At 49.4% G+C, this 20,797-nt stretch overlaps 1 protein-coding gene across 1 annotated transcript in view; it reads left to right on the top strand.

Annotated features, from left to right (window-relative positions):
• The first annotated feature begins 3,579 nt into the window (after nt 1-3,579).
• Nucleotides 3,580-20,797, top strand: part of LOC144738854 (myocyte-specific enhancer factor 2C-like) — a 95,502-nt gene continuing 78,284 nt past the window's right edge. The window contains exon 1 of the mRNA XM_078621849.1: nt 3,580-4,094. The gene's annotated coding sequence lies outside the window, so the exon portion shown is untranslated. The remainder of the gene's footprint in view (nt 4,095-20,797) is intronic.

Genomic DNA, 20,797 nt, shown 5'->3' on the forward strand with positions numbered 1-20,797 from the left:
TCTGCCCCGTGACCTCCTGCCAGCGGGCGTTCGACACTTCACGTGGCCTCAAGGTGCACATGGCCTGGCACAAGCGTCGTGGTGACGTCACCGCCACTTAGTGGCGAATGGCGGTTGTTGTTGTTGTGTGTGTCACTGTGTGTGTGTGTCACTGTGTGCGTGTGTGTCACTGTGTGCGTGTGTGTCACCACTGTGTGTGTGTGTCACTGTGTGTGTGTGTCACTGTGTGTGTGTGTCACTGTGTGTGTGTGTCACCACTGTGTGTGTGTGTCACTGTGTGTGTGTGTCACTGTGTGTGTGTCACCACTGTGTGTGTGTGTCACTGTGTGTGTGTGTCACCACTGTGTGTGTGTGTCACTGTGTGTGTGTGTCACCACTGTGTGTGTGTGTGTCACTGTGTGTGTGTGTCACCACTGTGTGTGTGTGTCACTGTGTGTGTGTGTGTCACTGTGTGCGTGTGTGTCACCACTGTGTGTGTGTGTCACTGTGTGTGTGTGTCACTGTGTGTGTGTGTCACTGTGTGCGTGTGTGTCACCACTGTGTGTGTGTGTCACTGTGTGTGTGTGTCACCACTGTGTGTGTGTGTCACTGTGTGTGTGTGTCACTGTGTGCGTGTGTGTCACCACTGTGTGTGTGTGTCACTGTGTGTGTGTGTCACTGTGTGTGTGTGTCACTGTGTGCGTGTGTGTCACCACTGTGTGTATGTGTCCTGTAATTCGTGTAAAAATATCGCGGGCCCCGGGTCTAAATATACGGGGAGGGCGCGTGTGGGCACGCACACGCACGCACGCTACAAAGACAAAGATCCCCGTATAGTCCGCAACAACAACAGACTGCTGTTGGGGGGCAAGTGCTGATGGTGAGCGCATATGACGGCCACAATGGGGATTCATGTTTATTCCCGCCACGCCCGGCTCTGCTTTGTCTACTCACTTAAGGCTGAGTCGACCTAGGGGAGGCTCAGGCAGGACCCGGTTCAGATAATCGTCATTGGTGTTGGTGGCCGTGGGCCGGAATCGAACTCGGGTTGTCGGGAGCGCAGCACAGCGCGCTAACCGCTGCACCACCACTCCCCGCCACAACACACACACACCGAGACAAAAGACAAATATCTCCCGTGTAGCCTTAGCAGACTGTTGGGACAAGTGCTTTTAGCGAGCACCTATGCACAGACACACACACGCAGACACAGAGACACACACACAGACACAGACATACGCATACACACACACAGACACACACACAGACACACACGGACATACGCGTACGGACATACGCGTACACACAGACACACACATAGACAACAACAACCGCCATTCGCCACTAAGTGGCGGTGACGTCACCACGACGCTTGTGCCAGGCCATGTGCACCTTGAGGCTACGTGAAGTGTCGAACGCCCGCTGGCAGGAGGTCACGGGGCAGACCCAGCAGGTGCCACGGGTCGACTGACCGAGATGACTGAGACAGCTGGCTGATGCACCACCTGTGCCCCCTACTATACCAACTTGCTGTGCTTTAGCCACCCGGCGCTCCGCTCGTTGTTGTGAGCGTCGCTCCTCCGCACTCCGTTGTTGTTGGAGGGCGACTGCCTCCAACTGCCCAGTAGCGTCCTTCACGAGCCTCCTCCACAGAGGCCGATCTTGACACCGCCGGTACCAGTCATCGGCAAGTCCACTCAGCTCCACGTCCTCCTGTACCACATCACTCCATCTCTTCTCTAGCCCGTGCCGCGCCCGTTCATCCCCCTCGATCCGGCCGAAACAGACACACACACAGACACACACACAGACACACACGGAAAAAGACATACGCGTACACACACACAGACACACACAGACAGACACACACAGACACATACAGACACATACAGACACAGACACACACAGATATACGTGTACACACAGACACACGCAGACACACGCAGACACACACACGTACACACACACACAGACAGACAAACACACACACATACACACACGCAGACACACACACAGAAAAACACACACGTACACACACACACGTACACACAGACACACAGACACACACACACACACAGACAAACACACACAACAACAACAAACGCCATTCGCCACTAAGTGGTGGTGACGTCACCACGACGCTTGTGCCAGGCCATGTGCACCTTGAGGCCACGTGAAGTGTCGAACGCCCGCTGGCAGGAGGTCACGGGGCAGACCCAGGTGCCACGGGTCGACTGACCGAGATGACCCAGATGACTGGCTGATGCACCACCTGTGCCCCCTACTGTGCCAAACCCACACAGACACACACACAGACACACACACGTACACACACACAGACACACACACATACACACAGACACACACAGACACACACCCACACATACACACACACGTACACACACGCAGACACACACACAGCCACACACACACAGACACACACACACGTACACACACACACACACGTACACACAGACACACACACAGACACACACACAGACACACACACACGTACACACACACAAACACACACACACACAGACATACACACGTACACACAGACACACACACAGACACACACACAGACACACACATACACACACAGACACACACACACGTACATACACGTACACACACACACAAACACACACACACAGACATACACACGTACACACAGACACACACACAGACACACACACAGACACACACATACACACACAGACACACACACACGTACATACACGTACACACACACACAAACACACACACACAGACATACACACGCACACACACACACACGTACACACACACACAGACATACACACGCACACACACGCGCATTCATGCAACAACAACAACAGTAGCCGTCACCCTCCTCCACTAAGTGGCGGTGATGTCACCACGGCGCTCGTGCCAGGCTAGGTGCACTCATAAATATACACGGTACACACATGTATATACACAAACACAGATACAGAGATATACACTCCTCGTCAGCAGTGACACCTCGTCAGGAGTGACGTCATAGTGACACCTCGTCATAGTGGCACCTCGTCAGCGGTGACACCTCGTCAGTAGTGACACCTCGTCAGGAGTGACGTCATAGTGACACCTCGTCAGTGGTGACACTTTGTCAGTAGTGACGTCATAGTGACACCTCGTCAGGCACCCACGAATCATTGCGATCGCCCACGTGGGGAGAGCGTCATCCAGCAGCGGATCGTCCACGACGCCTGATGACAGCGATGACGACGACCTCTTGCCACCTCTTCACACCTCACCCTTACACCTCGTCACCCTCCCAGCCCCCCCCCCCCACCTCATCATAAACCAACAGCGGCACATCGTCAATCGGTAGGGACACCTCGTCAAATGTCGTCAATTCACTGCGTGGAGGTCACGCTGCCCCCCCCCTCTCCACCCCTCCCCCCCTCTCTCCCCTCCCCCCCTCTCTCCCCTCCCCCCTCTCTACCCCCCCCCCTCTCCTCCCCCCGCCCCCCACCCTCTACCCCCCCCCCCCCCGCGTGGTCGCGATAATGACAGAGTGTGGGCAGAGAGAGTGAGTAAGTGAATGATGTTCACAACTCACCGTCTCTCCCCCAGTGACTCCCTCTCTCCTGTCTCTCTCCCCAGTGACTCTCTCCCTCTTCCTCCTTCCACTCTCTGCCCCCCCCCCTCCCCCCCAATCTCCCACTCAGTCTCACACTCGTGTCTCTCTCCCACTCCCCCACTCCCCCAATCTCCCACTCAGTCTCCCTCTCCTCCCACACCTCCCCCTAACCTCTCTCTCTCTCTCTGCTATCGCCCCTATTGCTCTCCTCGTCTCAGCCACCTCATCTCTCTCGGGCTACCACCCACCGCGGATGTCCTCGGCCCCGGCATAGTAACGTCCCGTATCGTGCGCTGTTTGCCATGCGCCCCCCCGCTACTGGATGCGTAAACTTCATTTGCCTGATCCCGAAATCATAGGTATCATCATCGTCACGATCAGCAGCAGCATCATCATCACGATCATCACGATCATCATCAGCGGCGACCACCACCCCATCCCGGAGCGAGAGAAGAGGCGGACGAAGTGTGTGGTGCAGTGCTGGTGGTGAGCAGGGAGTTTGAAGGTAAGACACACACACACACACATACACGCACACAGACACACACACACAGACACACACAACAACAACCGCCATTCGCGGTGACATCACCACGACTCTTGTGCCAGGCCATGTGCACCTTGAGGCCACGATGAAGTGTCGAACGCCCGCTGGCAGGAGGTCACAAGGCAGACCCAGCAGGTGCCACGGGTCGACTGACTGAGATGATCGAGATGACTGGCTCATGCACCACCTGTGCCCCCTACTGTGCCAACTTGCTGTGCTTTAGCCCACCCGGCGCTCCGCTCGTTGTTGTGAGCGTCGTTCCTCCGCCCTCCGTTGTTGCTGGAGGGCGACTGCCTCCAACTGCCCAGTAGCGTCCTTCACGAGCCTCCTCCACAGAGGCCGATCTTGACACCGCTGGTACCAGTCATCGGCAAGTCCACTCAGCTCTACGTCCTCCTGTATCACATCACTCCATCTCTTCTCTAGCCCGTGCCGCGCCCGTTTAGCCCACTCGATCCGGCTGAACAAAAGCTGTTTCGGCATGCGGTGGCTGGGCATGCGGGCTACATGACCCAGCCAACGCAGCCTTGCCTGCTGGAGGAGCTCACCGATGGGACTTTGCCCAGATCTTTCAAGGATTTGTGAGCTCCTCACACAATCCAGCCTGGTTAAACCCAGGATGGATCGTAGGCAGGCCAACGTAAATGTTTCCAACCGGCGAAGGTGCTCCATTAGGGGGGTCCACGTTTCGCAAGCGTAGAGAAGGGAGGGAATGACTGTGGCCGAGAAGACTTGAAGCTTCGTGCGGAGCGACAGACCAGGTAGCTTCCACACAGCGTTACGCAACCGATGAAAAGATATTGCCGCTCGACTAATTCGGAGTGAGACCTCTGCTGTTAAACTGGAGCCGGTCATAAGCACACTGCCCAGGTATGGGAAACTCTCCACTACTGCCCCATCACCGATTGGGAATTCTGCGGATGGAGTGTCCGATGGTACAAAATACTCAGGCAGGTGCTTAGTTTGGGTGGGGCTGATGGTAAGGCCCCACAGACATACACACGCACACACACAGACAGGCACGCGCACAAACACACACACACAGACACACAAGACACGCGCAAAAACACACAAACACAGACACACACACAAACAGACACAGGCACAAACACACAGACACGCGCACAAACACACACACAGACACACGCACACAAACACACACACACAGACACAGACACACGCACAGACACACACACACAGACACGCGCACACACACAGACACACGCACAAACACACACACAGACACACGCACAGACAAACACACAGACACGCGCACACAAACACACACACAGGCACAAACACACACACACACGCGCACAAACACACGCGCACAAACACACACATACACGCGCACAAACACACACAGATACGCGCACGAACACACACACACGCACAAACACACATACACGCGCGCAAACACACACACACATACACGCGCACAAACACACACACACGCACAAACACACACACAGACACGTGCACACAAACACACACGCACAGACACACACACACAGACACACGCACAAACATGCACACAGACACACGCACACACAGACACGCGCACAAACACACATACACGCGCACAAACACACACACACATACACGCGCACAAACACACACAAACACATACACACACACACATATACACGCACAAACACACACACACGCACAAACACACACAGACACACGCACAAACACACACAGACACACGCACGAACACACAAACACAAACGCGCACAAACACACATAGACACGCGCATGAACACACACAAACACATACACACACACATACACGCGCACAAACACACACACGCGCACAAACACACACACACAGACACGCGCGCACACACACAGACACGCGCACAAACACACGCACAAACACACACACACAGACACACAAACACACACGCACAGACACACACACAGACACGCGCACACAAACACACAGACACACGCCAAACACACACAGACACACGCACACACAGACACACGCACACACAGACACACGCACAAACACACACACACAGACACGCGCACAAACACACACGCACAGACACACACACACAGACACGCGCACACAAACACACACGCACAGACACACACACACAGACACGCGCACACAAACACACACACACAGACACGCGCACAAACACACACGCACAGACACACACACACAGACACGCGCACACAAACACACACACACAGACACACGCCAAACACACACAGACACACGCACACACAGACACACGCACACACAGACACACGCACAAACACACACACAGACACGCGCACAAACACACACGCACGCGCGCGCGCGCTTATGTACAACGCAAAGACAAAGCTCCCCCGCATAGGCTACGTGTGCTGCTGGGGCAAGTGCCTTGAGCGTAGGGTTCGCGAACGTCGGTTTTGGACGTGTTTTTTACATTACCGATTTCGCCCCACGCGGAGAAATGTCGAGTGAGAATCAGAGCATTGTGACCGCTTTCATTGAGCGAGCCACCCGAGTCGGCCTGCGACCCAGAGGGCCACGGTTTGACTCCATCTCCGGGCGCGGCAGTTGGAACCACGTTGGGGCGGGTGGGATTGGGGGGTGGGGGGAGTGGGGCGGGGGGGAATGGGGCGGGGGGGGCGATTTTTTTAAACTCAGCCAGCGACGTGCCACGGACGGGTTCGAGCACAGTTAAGTCAATCGGTGCCGTTTCATTTCATTTAATTTATTTAATTTATTTGGTATAGTCATGTGAGCCATTCGGCTCTTGAATCGGGTGCAACCGCAACAAACAAAAAACACATGAACAAGAAAACATCTCAAAGTGAATATGCGCAAACAGAAAAGTTCAGGAAAAACCGCAAAGTCTTCCAGATAAAAAAACACCGTACACCAAAGCTGTGTGCAAAAACCCCAGTGGGATGTAAGTCAAACAACAGCAACAACAACCACAAGACAACTTAGATTAAAGCCATCATTCTAACTCCGTACTACAACAAACGAACATGGCCAAACCAAAAAACTTTTAGAAATCACCAAAAATAAAAGCCATAAGCAATGTGACAGTGATCATAGGAACTGTGATCGGAATTCGGTGAAGTGTCGTGTTCCCCAAACCTCTTCCACGACATCTGCCCACCTCTTCCACGACGTCTCGTGGACAAGTAGGCCAAGTACCCTGCCTTTATCTCGAGCGGCTTCAAGTGCAGCTTCCTTACAGCCAGCAGTGGAGTGAGCAAGGCGGCGTATTTGCAGGGCTGTGCCTCTCCAACTCTTAACTGCGTAGCGAGGGCGAATGATGGTACATCAACTCAATAATATAAATAATCCCAATAATCTAAATAATCTCAGTAATCGAAATAATCGAAATCATCTCAATAATCACAATGATCTAAATAATCCAAATAATCTCAATAATCACAATAATCTAAATAATCTCAATAATCACAATGATCTAAATAATCAAAATAATCTCAATAATCTGAATAATCTCAATAACTCAATTATCTCAATAATCTAAGTAATCTAAATAATCTCAATCATCTAAATCATCTCAATAACCTAAATAATCGAAATAATCTCGATAATATCAATCATCTCAATAATCTAAATATGCTCAGTAATCTAAATCATCTCAACAATCACAATGATCTAAATAATATAAATAATCTCAGTAATTTAAATGAGCTCAATAATCACAATGATCTAAATAATAAAAATAATCAAAAAAATCTGAATAATATAAATAATCTCAATAATCTAAATAATATAAAAAATTAATAATGTAAATAATCTCAATAATCTCAATAAACTAAATCATCCCAATAATCTACATAATCTCAATAAATTAAATGATCTCAATAATCTAAGTAATCTTAATCATCTCAATTATCTAAATCATCTCAATAAACTAAATAATCGAAATAATCTTGATAATATCAATCCTCTCAGTAATCTAAATATTCTCAGTAATCTAAATCATCTCAATAATCACAATGATCTAAATAATCAAAATATTAATCTCAATAATCTAAATATTCTCAATCTAATTATTATTTAAATAATCTCAATAATAGATAATCTCAACAATACAAATAATGTAAATAATATAAATTATCTCAATTATTTAAATAATCTCAATAATCTAAATGATATCAATCATTTAAATAATGTAAATACTTTTAATCATCTCAATAATCTCAATAAACTAAATCATCCCAATAATCTAAATCATCTCAATAATCTAAGTAATCTAAATCATCTCAATAATCGAAATATTCTCAATGATCTAAATAATAATCTAAATAATCGAAATAATTTCAATAATCTCAATAATATCAATGATCTCAATAATCTAAATATTATCAATAATATAAATTATCTAAATAATCTCAACTACCCCAATGATCTCATACCGCCGTGCGTTTTTGCACGAGCTGGTGACATTCATTGCAGACAATCCGCTAGGAACGGGTTACCGGTTATGAACTTTCAGAAACCGGTGATTGACTTTGTAGGCGCTGACGCAGTTAACGTTGTCCTTTAACAGCCCGAGTAGAGAGACAGAGACAGCCACGGAGAGAACGAGACACAGGGAGACGGTGGCATAGACACAGAGACACACGTGGACAGAGGGACATGCAGAGAGAGACACGGAGAGAGAGAGAGAGAGAGCGAGGCGGGGAGACAGACAGACAGAGACAGCCATGGAGAGAGAGACACACAGAGAGAGAGAGAGAGGCGGGGAGACACAGACAGACAGAGACAGCCATGGAGAGATAGAGACACAGGGAGACGGTGGCATTGAGACAGAGACACACGCGCACAGAGGGACATGCAGAGAGAGAGACACGGAGAGAGAGAGAGAGGCGGGGAGACACAGACAGACAGAGACAGCCATGGAGAGATAGAGACACAGGGAGACGGTGGCATTGAGACAGAGACACACGTGGACAGAGGGACATGCAGAGAGAGACACAAAGAGAGAGAGGCGGGGAGACACAGACAGACAGAGACAGCCATGGAGAGATAGAGACACAGGGAGATGGTGGCATAGACACAGAGACACACGCGCACAGAGGGACATACAGAGAGAGACACACAGAGAGACACACAACACAGATGCAGCGAGACCCGGAGAGAGAGGGATGGAGGCACAGACACGTGGACTAAGAGACACGCAGAGCCTGAAAGAGACACTGAGACAGAGATACGGACACAGCGACATTGAGACGCATCGGGCTGAAGATGCGGAGTAGGTTAAACAGGCAGCACAGAGAGAGAACAAGTAAACAAAGTGTTTCACTATAAATCCTTTATATGCGTGGCATCGGGGCGGCTAGAGTCCTCTCGTCCTCTGGCTTGAGATGGCTGCCACCTATGGGTCAGATGATTGTCTGGCAGCATTAAACAATTGGTAATTAAATATTTAAGAAATTTTCCCTAAACAGTGTAAAATGTTGGAACATTTTTTTTCACGAAAATGCATTGTCACGCACAACGAGTCTGTGTGCAAAATATCAGCTCGATTGGATCACGGGAAGTGGGTTAAAAAACGACCGAAAGATATGCACGGTCCTAAGCAAGCAAGCGAACTTAATATAAAGGATTTAAAAAGAAAGACGCACACACACTGGAGCCGTGCACTTTACATCGAGATTTAAAACTAATTTCTTTAGAGCTGCTTGTTGTTGTGTTCCGTTTGTTGTCCTTCCCCCGCACGTCCGATTATCACGGTCGAATACGTCCGGTGCGAAAGAAGTTCAACATACATACGTACAGGTGCAAGCGCTAATCTGAACCCCAACCCTGATTTGGGCGTCGCGGTGGCTTGGAGATGTTAACTCCCTCGCCTGGTATGCAAGGAGGTCGTGGGTTCAATCCCGACTCTGACGCCTGCTGCATGTTTGGAGTTTGTGTGTGTCTCTTTCTCATCATCATCATCACGGTGGCTAGGAGATGTTAACTACCTCGCCTGGTATGCAGGAGGTCGTGGGTTCGATCCCGACCCTGACGCCTGCTGCTGATATAGAGTTTGTGGTGTCTCTCATTATCATCATCATCACGGTGGCTAGGAGATGTTAACTACCTCGCCTGGTATGCAGGAGTTCGTGGGTTCGATCCCGACCCTGACGCCTGCTGCTGCTATAGAGTTTGTGGTGTCTCTCCCATCATCATCATCATCATTACGGTGGATAGGAGATGTTAACTACCTCGCCTGGTCTACAGGTGGTCGTGATTTCGATCCCAACCCTCACACCTGCTGTATACATGTGGAGTTTGCGAGTGTGTGTCTATCTCTCTCTCTCTTTATGGTCGCGCGTATTTTTCTCTGGGTCCTCCGGCTTTCCCCTCCACATTTAGAATCAACATCGCCACGAGTATTTGACTGCAAATACATTTCATGCGCGATGATGATGATCAACTACTTCGTTGAGATTTCATTTGTGATTGCTACATAACAAAAAATAGCTGGTACAATTGTAAATGTTGTGGGTTTACTCTCCAACACACAACCGGTTGGTGATGAACTAGTAACGAGTTTGCCACGTTTTGTTAACGTAATGAACCCATTACTAAGTGGCTGTGTCGGGTGGTGGCGGGTTTAATGACACATTGATATTTACCCGATCTAACCCTCCCAAAAAAACCTCTATTATGGACATTAAAAAAAATCGTTTAATCCCTTTAGCTTTCGAGCTAAAGGGATTAAAGACGCTGTCTTACCGACAGACCTGTTCTTCACCTGAGGACGGCTGCTTGCGTTGTGGCCAAAACGTCGTGAGAATTTATTTATTTTATTATGTTTTATTTTTATTATTTTATTATTTCCCTTCTACGTGACTTTACCGAAAGAACCAAGAAGATGAATTCCGAAGAGTTGTTGTGGATAGTTGTGCCATCTCAGCCTTGAGCCGCAGTGTTCCCCTCTTTCAACGCGAGCTCGTTGGAAAATACCGCAAGGCGCACGAGGAGGAGAAATCACTCACCAACAAGCAACCCACGGCCAAGTCGCAATCAGGATAGAATATTCATACCGCAGGAGAAATCCGAAGAGCTATAAAGCTCGTTTTATTGACAGATGTTCCAGTCAGGGGCACGGGGTCAAAACGTTACAATAACAAACACAATATGCCAACACCACGATAGGAGTGCACAGTATAGGAAAGGTAAAACAAGCACTATAAAATACACCAATAAAACTTAACTAATGTCATATTCTTGGTTCTTTCGGTAAAGTCACGTAGAAGGGAAATAATTAAATAATAAAAATAAAACATTAAAAAATGAAATTCTCACGACGTTTCGGCCACAACGCAAGCAGCCGTCCTCAGGTGAAGAAACAGAGCTGTCGGAAAGACAGCGTCTTAATGAACACTGCTAAGCTTGGCAGCGTATTTTAAGCTGGGTGGGAGAAGGAGAAAGCCTTCACAATACGCCAACACATTCCTCTCTTGATATGTAAACTCCTTTGTCAAGGCTCTCTCCTCGTCCCACCCAAAATACGCTGCCAAGAAAAAGCGGTGTTCATTAGGACACTGTCTTTTCGACAGCTCTGTTTTTTCACCTGAGGGCGGCTGCTTGCGTTGTGGCCGAAACGTCGTGAGAATTTCATTTTATTATGTTTTATTTTTATTATTTTATTATTTTCCTTCTACGTGACTTTACCGAAAGAACCAAGAATATGAATCCCTGCAGTCACGAAAGCTTTACATCGAAACTTAACTAATGGTTTATTTTTTTTATCTTACAAGGTAAAGTCCATTGAGTTATTAACTTCTTTTTCAAAAGCTACATGGCCACACATTTTACAACTCAACTATTTTTAATTTTAGCAGGTAAAGGCACCACTTAGCGGCTATATAGCACTTCATTAGAATCGACCCGTCTATCACAAATCGGATGAGCTATGAAGCTTTTCTCCACAGCTGTCCAGTAAATGATAGCTCAACAAAGTGGCTCATCATCATCACCACGTGGAAATGTTCAGCAGCCAAATCACTCTAATCCCGTGACGTTGATTCTAAACGTGGAGTGAAAAACCGGAGGACCCGAGAGAAAAATCCACGCGACCACGGGGAGAGAGAGAGACACTCAAACTGCGAATATACAGCAGGCGTCAGGGTCGGGATCGAACCAAAGATCTCCTGCATACCAGGCGATGTAGTTGACATCTCCTAGCCACCGTGATGATGATGAGAGAGAGAGAAACACAAACTCCGAATATACAGCAGGTGTCAGGGTCGGGATCGAACCAAAGATCTCCTGCATACCAGGCGATGTAGTTGACATCTCCTAGCCACCGTGATGATGATGAGAGAGAGAGACACACAAACTCCGAATATACAGCAGGCGTCAGGGTCGGGATCGAACCAAAGATCTCCTGCATACCAGGCGAGGTAGTAAACATCTCCTTGCCTCCGTGGCGCGCATTGTGGGGAGTTACCTACTTGCTGTACTGTCATCCTGTACTGCCACGTGGATGTTCTAGCGTGTGCTGTGATCTCTGAGCGGTCCACCAACCCCGACAACTCCAACACCCGGTGATTTCCACCTTGTGGCTCTGATATTATTAAGCCACTGGAGCTTTGTACTTTTGAAACGATTTCGTTTGACGAACTAATTTCTTGAGAACAGTTTTTTTCGTGTTTAGTTTGTTGTACTTCACCCGCACGTTCGATTAGCACCGTTGGCTACATAGTGTGCGAAAGAAGTTCAACATACATACTGCCCACAGACTCAACACTGCCCATAGACTCAACACTGCCCCATAGACTCAACACTGCCCCATAGACTCAACACTGCCCCATAGACTCAACACTGCCCCATAGACTCAACACTGCCCCATAGACTCAACACTGCCCACAGACTCAACACTGCCCATAGACTCAACACTGCCCCATAGACTCAACACTGCCCCATAGACTCAACACTGCCCCATAAACTCAACACTGCCCACAGACTCAACACTGGCCCATAGACTCAACACTGCCCACAGACTCAACACTGCCCACAGACTCAACACTGCCCCATAGACTCAACACTGCCCACATACTCAACACTGCCCACAGACTCAACACTGCCCCATAGACTCAACACTGCCCCATAGACTCAACACTGCCCACAGACTCAACACTGCCCCATAGACTCAACACTGCCCCATAGACTCAACACTGCCCACAGACTCAACACTTCCCACAGACTCAACACTGCCCACAGACTCAACACTGCCCATAGACTCAACACTGCCCATAGACTCAACACTACCCATAGACTCAACACTGCCCACAGACTCAACACTGCCCACAGACTCAACACTGCCCACAGACTCAACACTGTCCATAGACTCAACACTGTCCATAGACTCAACACTGCCCACAGACTCAAAACTACCCATAGACTCAACACTGCCCACAGACTCAACACTGTCCATAGACTCAACACTGCCCACAGACTCAACACTGCCCACAGACTCAACACTTTCCATAGACTCAACACTGTCCATAGACTCAACACTGCCCACAGACTCAACACTGCCCACAGACTCAACACTGTCCATAGACTCAACACTGCCCACAGACTCAACACTGCCCACAGACTCAACACTTTCCATAGACTCAACACTGTCCATAGACTCAACACTGCTCATAGACTCAATACGGCCCACAGATTCAAAAATTCCCATAGACTCAACACTACCCATAGACTCAACACTGCCCACAGACTCAACACTACCCATAGACTCAACACTGCCCACAGACTCAACACTGCCCACTGACTCAACACTACCCATAGACTCAACACTGCCCACAGACTCAACAGTGCCCACAGACTCAACACTGCCCATAGACTTAACACTACCCATAGACTCAGCATTACCCATAGACTCAACACTGCCCATAGACTCAACACTGCCCATAGACTCAACACTGCCCATAGACTCAACACTGCCCATAGACTCAGCATTACCCATAGACTCAACACTGCCCATAGACTCAACACTGCCCATAGACTCAACACTGCCTATACACTCAACACTGCTCAGGGAATTGAAGCTTTCGTGACTGCAGGAATTACTATACTCATTGGTTCTTTCGGTAAAGTAACATATGTAGAAATACATTAAAAATAAAATCAAAATAAATCACGACGTTTCGAACGCAACACAAGCGCTCGTCCTCAGGTGAAAATGGCGTAAACCACACAGCGAGGGAACACACCGAGAGACATGACACACAGAGTACACAGAGAACGGCAAACTGCACGAGGCAATTACAGCAAGAAGATGTGAGACACAAACTCAGCACACCTTAGAAATATAATGCGATGCAACCCAGTTGGCCAACAGCACTGTTAGACACTGAACCTGGTTGAGCACGTATTTCAAAAGGCTGCTAAATCTTGTGTTCATCTTCTAGGTTGAACACTCCAATTCATGGTGAAGCGTTGAGCTTCTCAGCTTCTCAGCTCAATGGCCTCTATGTGAGTCTATGGGTCTCTATGTGAGTTTATGGGCCTCTATTTGAGTCTATGGGTCTCTATGTGAGTCTACGGGTCTCTATGTGAGTCTATGAGTCTCTATGTGAGTCTATGGGCCTCTATGTGAGTTTATGGGTCTCTGTGTGAGTCTATGGGTCTCTATGTGAGTCTACCAGTCTCTATGTGAGTCTATGGGTCTCTGTGTGAGTCTATGGGTCTCTATGTGAGTCTATGGGTCTCTGTGTGAGTCTATGGGCCTCTATGTGAGTCTATGGGTCTCTGTGTGAGTCTACGGGTCTCTATGTGAGTCTATGAGTCTCCATGTGAATCTATGGGCCTCTATGTGAGTCTATGGGTCTCTGTGTGAGTATATGGGTCTCTATGTGGGTCTACTAGTCTCTATGTGAGTCTATGGGTCTCTATATGCGTCTATGGGTCTCTATGTGAGTCTATGGGTCTCTATGTGAGTTTATGGGTCTCTATATGAGTCGGTGGGTCTCTATGGGGGTTTATATACAAGTCTATGGGTCTCTATGTGAGTCTACGGGTCTCTATGTGAGTCTATGGGTCTCTATGTGAGTCTATGGGTCTCTGTGTGAGTCTATGGGTCTCTATGTGAGTCTACGGGTCTCTGTGTGAGTCCACACGTCCAGAGTTACCACCGCGAGGCCTCTGGGACAAGTCACGTGACACCTCCTCCTCCTGCTGCTGAGCCAGCCACGTGGACTGAGTTGAGACCCCGTGCCCGGGGTTGTGACTCGTCAAGTCGCCAGGGTCTCGGGACGAGGGGGGGGGGGTGAGGGGGGGGGGCTCTCCTCAGGATGAATCTGGGCCCTTGTTTCACTCAAAGGCTGTGGAACCAATGTGGATGTCACGGCCGATAGAACCCCGACACCACCGCCTGCTTCATCTGCCCCCCCACCCCGACTCATGATCGGCCCCTACCCCCTCATTATACGGGTCTCTATGCAAGCCTATGGGTCTTTATGTGAGTCTATAGATCTCTGTGCGAGTCTGTGGGTTTAAAAGCAAGTCTCTGGGTCGCTATGCGAGACTATGGGTCTCTATGTGAGTCTATAGATCTATGTGCGAGTCTGTGGGTCTCTATGTGAGTCTGTTGGCTTCTATGCGAGTCTATGGGTCTTTATGTGAGTCTATGGATCTCTGTGCGAGTCTGTGGGTTTAAAAGCAAGTCTCTGGGTCGCTATGCGAGTCTATGGGTCTCTGTGTGAGTCTGTTGGCTTCTATGAAAGCCTATGGGTCTTTATGTGAGTCTATGGATCTCTGTGCGAGTCTGTGGGTTTCTAAGCAAGTCTATGGGTCTCTATGTGAGTCTATGGATCTTTGTGTGAGTCTGTGGGTTTCTATGCAAGTCTATGGGTCTCAGTGTGACTCTATATATCTCTGTGCGAGTCTGTGGGTTTCTATGCGAGTCTATGGATATCTATGTGAGTCTACGGACCCTGTGCGAGTCTGTGGGTCTCTATGTGTGTCTATGGGTGTTTGTGCGGTTATATGAGTCTCTTCGCGAGTCTATGGGTCTCTATGCGAGTCTATGGGTGTCTATGCGAGTCTATGGGCCTCTGTGTGAGTCTATGGGCCTCTGTGTGATTCTATGGGTCTCTGTGTGAGTCTATGGGTCTCTGTGTGAGTCTATGGGCCTGTGTGATTCTATGGGCCTCTGTGTGATTCTATGAGCCTCTGTGTGAGTCTATGGGCCTCTGTGTGAGTCTATGGGCCTCTGTGTGATTCTATGGGTCTCTGTGTGAGTCTATGGGTCTCTGTGTGAGTCTATGGGCCTGTGTGATTCTATGGGCCTCTGTGTGATTCTATGAGCCTCTGTGTGAGTCTATGGGTCTCTGTGTGAGTCTATGGGTCTCTGTGTGAGTCTATGGGCCTCTATGTGAGTAGTAGTATCAGCAGCAGCAGTAGTAGTCGTGGTGGTGGTGGTGACACTTCGCGTCGACTGCATCGCAGTGGACGTTAAAGATCCCGTGAGCGCGTTTGCAAGAGAGACGTCATCGTGGTGCGATGACGTCACGGCAGCGCAACTATTTTATTTGTTGTTGTTGTTGCGATATTTGAAAGCTGCACCCGAAAATTCTCACAACTCAGTTCCGAATTCTCACAACTCAGCGGCATCATCAACATCAGCAGTGTGAGCAGCATCAACATCAGCAGCATCATCAACATCAGCAGCAGCATCAGCAACATCAACATCAGCAGTAGCAGCATCAACATCATCAGCAGCATCATCAGCATCAGCAGCATCAACATCATCAACAACAGCAGCAGCATCAACATCAGCAGCATAAGCAGCATCAACATCAGCAGCATAATAAGCATAAGCAACATCATCAGCATCAGCAGCATCAACAGCATCAACATCATCAGCAGCATCAGCATCAGCAGCATCAGCATCAGCAGCATCATCAGCAGCATCAACATTATCATCAGCAGCATCAACATCATCAGCAGCATCATCAGCTTTAGCAGCATCAGCATCAACATCATCAACATCATCATCAGCATCAGCAGCATCAGCAGCATCATCATCAGCATCAGCATCAGCAACATCATCAGCATCAGCAGCATCATCAACATCAGCATCAGCAGCATCAACATCAGCAGCATAATCAGCATCAGCAGCATCAGCAGCACCATCAGCAGCATCAACATCAACATCAGCATCATCAGCAGCAGCAGCAGCAGCATCATCATCATCAGCAATCGTCGCCACGCGTCCCGGCATCAGGCTCGCGCCCCGGGTCACTCTTGCGAACGAGACTCACCACCCTGGTCTCTCTCTCGCTCTGAATTCTCAACGAGTTAAACAAAAGTCGACTTTGAACGTAAACGCGACGTTATCCTGCGCACGAGGCGGCTCCCCTCGATCAAACGCCCGTGGTGTTGGAGGTGTGCAAATGTTAGCATCGTCGTCGTCATCGTCATCATCGTCGCCATCATTGTCATCATCGTCATCATTCTCTGAATCATCATCACCATCATTATCATAGTTATCATCATCACCACCATCATCATCACCATCATGATCCTCATCATCATCACCATCATCATTATCATCGTCATCATCATCGTCATCCTCATTGCCATCATCATCCTCATCATCATCACCATCATCACCATCATCATCGTCATCATCATCACCATCATCACCACCATCATCATCATCACCATCATGATCCTCATCATCATCACCATCACCATCATGATCCTCATCATCATCACCATCATCACCACCATCATCATCACCATCATGATCCTCATCATCATCACCATCATCATTATCATCGTCATCATCATCGTCATCCTCATTGCCATCATCATCCTCATCATCATCACCATCATCACCATCATCATCGTCATAATCATCACCATCATCACCACCATCATCATCATCACCATCATGATCCTCATCATCATCACCATCACCATCATGATCCTCATCATCATCACCATCATCACCATCATCATCATCATCATCGTCATCATCACCATCATCACCATCATCACCATCATCATCACCATCATCATCATCACCATCATCATCGTCATCATCACACCCTCTGCAGGAGATCCTCTGCAGGGCTTCCGCTCCAGCAGTGAGTCGAGGCGCTGCGACTGCGGCCATCCAGAACAGAGACCCACAAAGTTACTAAGGACGCCGTGACCCGACCCACAGCAGCTCCTAACGGCGGTGACCCGTGGCGTGGTGACCTGTGACCTGGTGACCTGTGACGTGGTGACCTGTGACCTGTGGCCACCGTCTGAATGTGACATTGAAGCGGCTGCAGCGCTCCCTGGCTCCTCCTCCTCCTCATCTTCCACCTCCTCCACCTCCTCCACCACCTCCTCCACCTCCTCCTCCTCCTCATCCTCCACCTCCTCCACCACCTCCTCCACTTCCTCCACCACCTCCTCCACCTCCTCCTCCAACTCCACCTCCTCCTCATCCTCCTCCTCATCCTCCACCTCCTCCTCTTCCTTATCCTACTCCTCCTCGTCGTCCTCTTCCACCACCTCCTCATCCACCTCCTCCACCCCTCCTCCTCGTCATCTTCCTCTTCCTCCACCTCCTCCTCTACCTCTTCCACCTACTCCACCTCCTCCTCCACCTACTCCTTCTCCAATGCCTCCTCTACCTCCTCCTCTACCTCCTCCTCCTCCACCCCTCCTCCTCGTCATCTTCCTCTTCCTCCACCTCCTCCACCTCCTCCTTCTCCAATGCCACCTCTACCTCCTCCACCTCTTCCTCCTCCCCCTCCTCCTCCTGCCGCCACTGCTGCCCGTGCGAGCGAGGGGGGTTCAGAACGAGGGGCGGTTACAATCGTGCTCGCTGAGCTTCGTCTCGTCAGAGTGGTTGTGTGCGTGAGATGCGCTGGGGCGGGGGGGGATCTTCACAGCTCATCGCATTCCTCTTCATCCAGTCTCGATATGGTCAACAAAAGTAGTCGTGATAAAACATAATAATAATAATAATAAGGAGGGCACAGAGAATGAAACGTCATTGGTTTTCTGCAGCCTCCTCAGATCCCTCGTGCTCGGGTCTAAATAAATATTCTGATGATTCTCAAGTCCCGGGGAACGTGAAACGCGCCAGTTGGGGGGGGGGGGGGGTGGGGGGGCTTGAGGGTCCCCTCGACCACCCTACAAACAGGCGTGACTGGGGGGGGGGGAGGGGGGTCCCGTAGGGGTGATTGGGGGGTAGTGAGGGAGGTGATGGTAGGGGTGGTGGGGTGAGTGGTGGGGCTGTGGAGAGAGAAGACATTTCATGGAGTTGCTACATCCGCGTGAACATTGATTTTGGGCAAATCTTGCGGTTCTGGCCCGGGGGGTGGGGGGGGCTGTGAGGTGGGGGGCTCCGTGCCGCAAAGAGGATGGGGGGGGGGGGGAGATGGGAACAATCGCGTCTACAATGGTGGCCTCTGTTTGCCCAGACGGGGACTCGCACAGACTCAAGGCGCTACACGCAGGAGCGGCCTGCCGCTGAGAGAGAGACGCACAGACTCACACAGAGACACAGAGAGATACATAGAGACCCATAGACTCACATAGAGACCCACAGACTCGCACAGAGACACAGAGAGATACATAGAGACCCATGAACTCGCACAGAGACACAGAGAGATACATAGAGACCTATAGACTCACACAGAGACCCACAAACTCACACAGAGAGCTCCATAGAGACCCATAGACTCACATAGAGACACAGAGAGATACATAGAGACCCATAGACTCACACAGAGACCCACAGAGAGATACATAGAGACCCATAGACTCGCACAGAGATACAAAGAGATACATAAAGAACCATCGACTCACACAGAGACCCACAGAGAGATACATAGAGACCTATAGACTCGCACAGAGACACAAAGAGATACATAAAGAACCATAGACTCACACAGAGACCCACAGAGAGATACATAGAGACCTATAGACTCGCACAGAGACACAAAGAGATACATAAAGAACCATAGACTCACATAGAGACACAGAGAGATACATAGAGACCCATGGACTCACATAGAGACCCATAGACTCACACAGAGAGCTCCATAGAGACCCATGAACTCACATAGAGACGCACAGACTCACACAGAGACACAGAGAGCTCCATAGAGACCCATAGACTCACATAGAGACCCACAGAGAGCTCCATAGAGAGCCATGGACTCACATAGAGACCCACAGACTCACACAGAGACACATAGACTCACCGAGAATCCCATAGACTCACATAAAGACCCATAGACTCACATAGAGACCCACAGACTCACACAGAGAGCTCCATAGAGACCCATGGACTCACATAGAGACCCACATATTCACACAGTGACTCAGAGAGATACATAGAGAACCATAGACTCACACAGAGACACAGAGAGCTCCATAGAGACCCATAGACTCGCATAGAGACCCACAGAGAGCTACATAAAGACCTATAGACTCACATAGAGACCCAAAGACTCGCACAGAGACACGGAGAGATACATAGAGAACCATAGACTCACATAGAGAACCACAGAGAGCTCCATAGAGACTAATGGACTCACATAGAGACCCGCAGACTCACACAGAGACACAAAGAAATACATAGAGAACCATAAACTCATACAGAGACCCACAGACTCACACAGAGATACAAAGAAATACATAGAGAACC

Source organism: Lampetra planeri, unplaced genomic scaffold (assembly GCF_965212315.1).
Source record: "Lampetra planeri unplaced genomic scaffold, kcLamPlan1.2.h2 scaffold_119, whole genome shotgun sequence".
Taxonomy (NCBI): domain Eukaryota; kingdom Metazoa; phylum Chordata; class Hyperoartia; order Petromyzontiformes; family Petromyzontidae; genus Lampetra; species Lampetra planeri.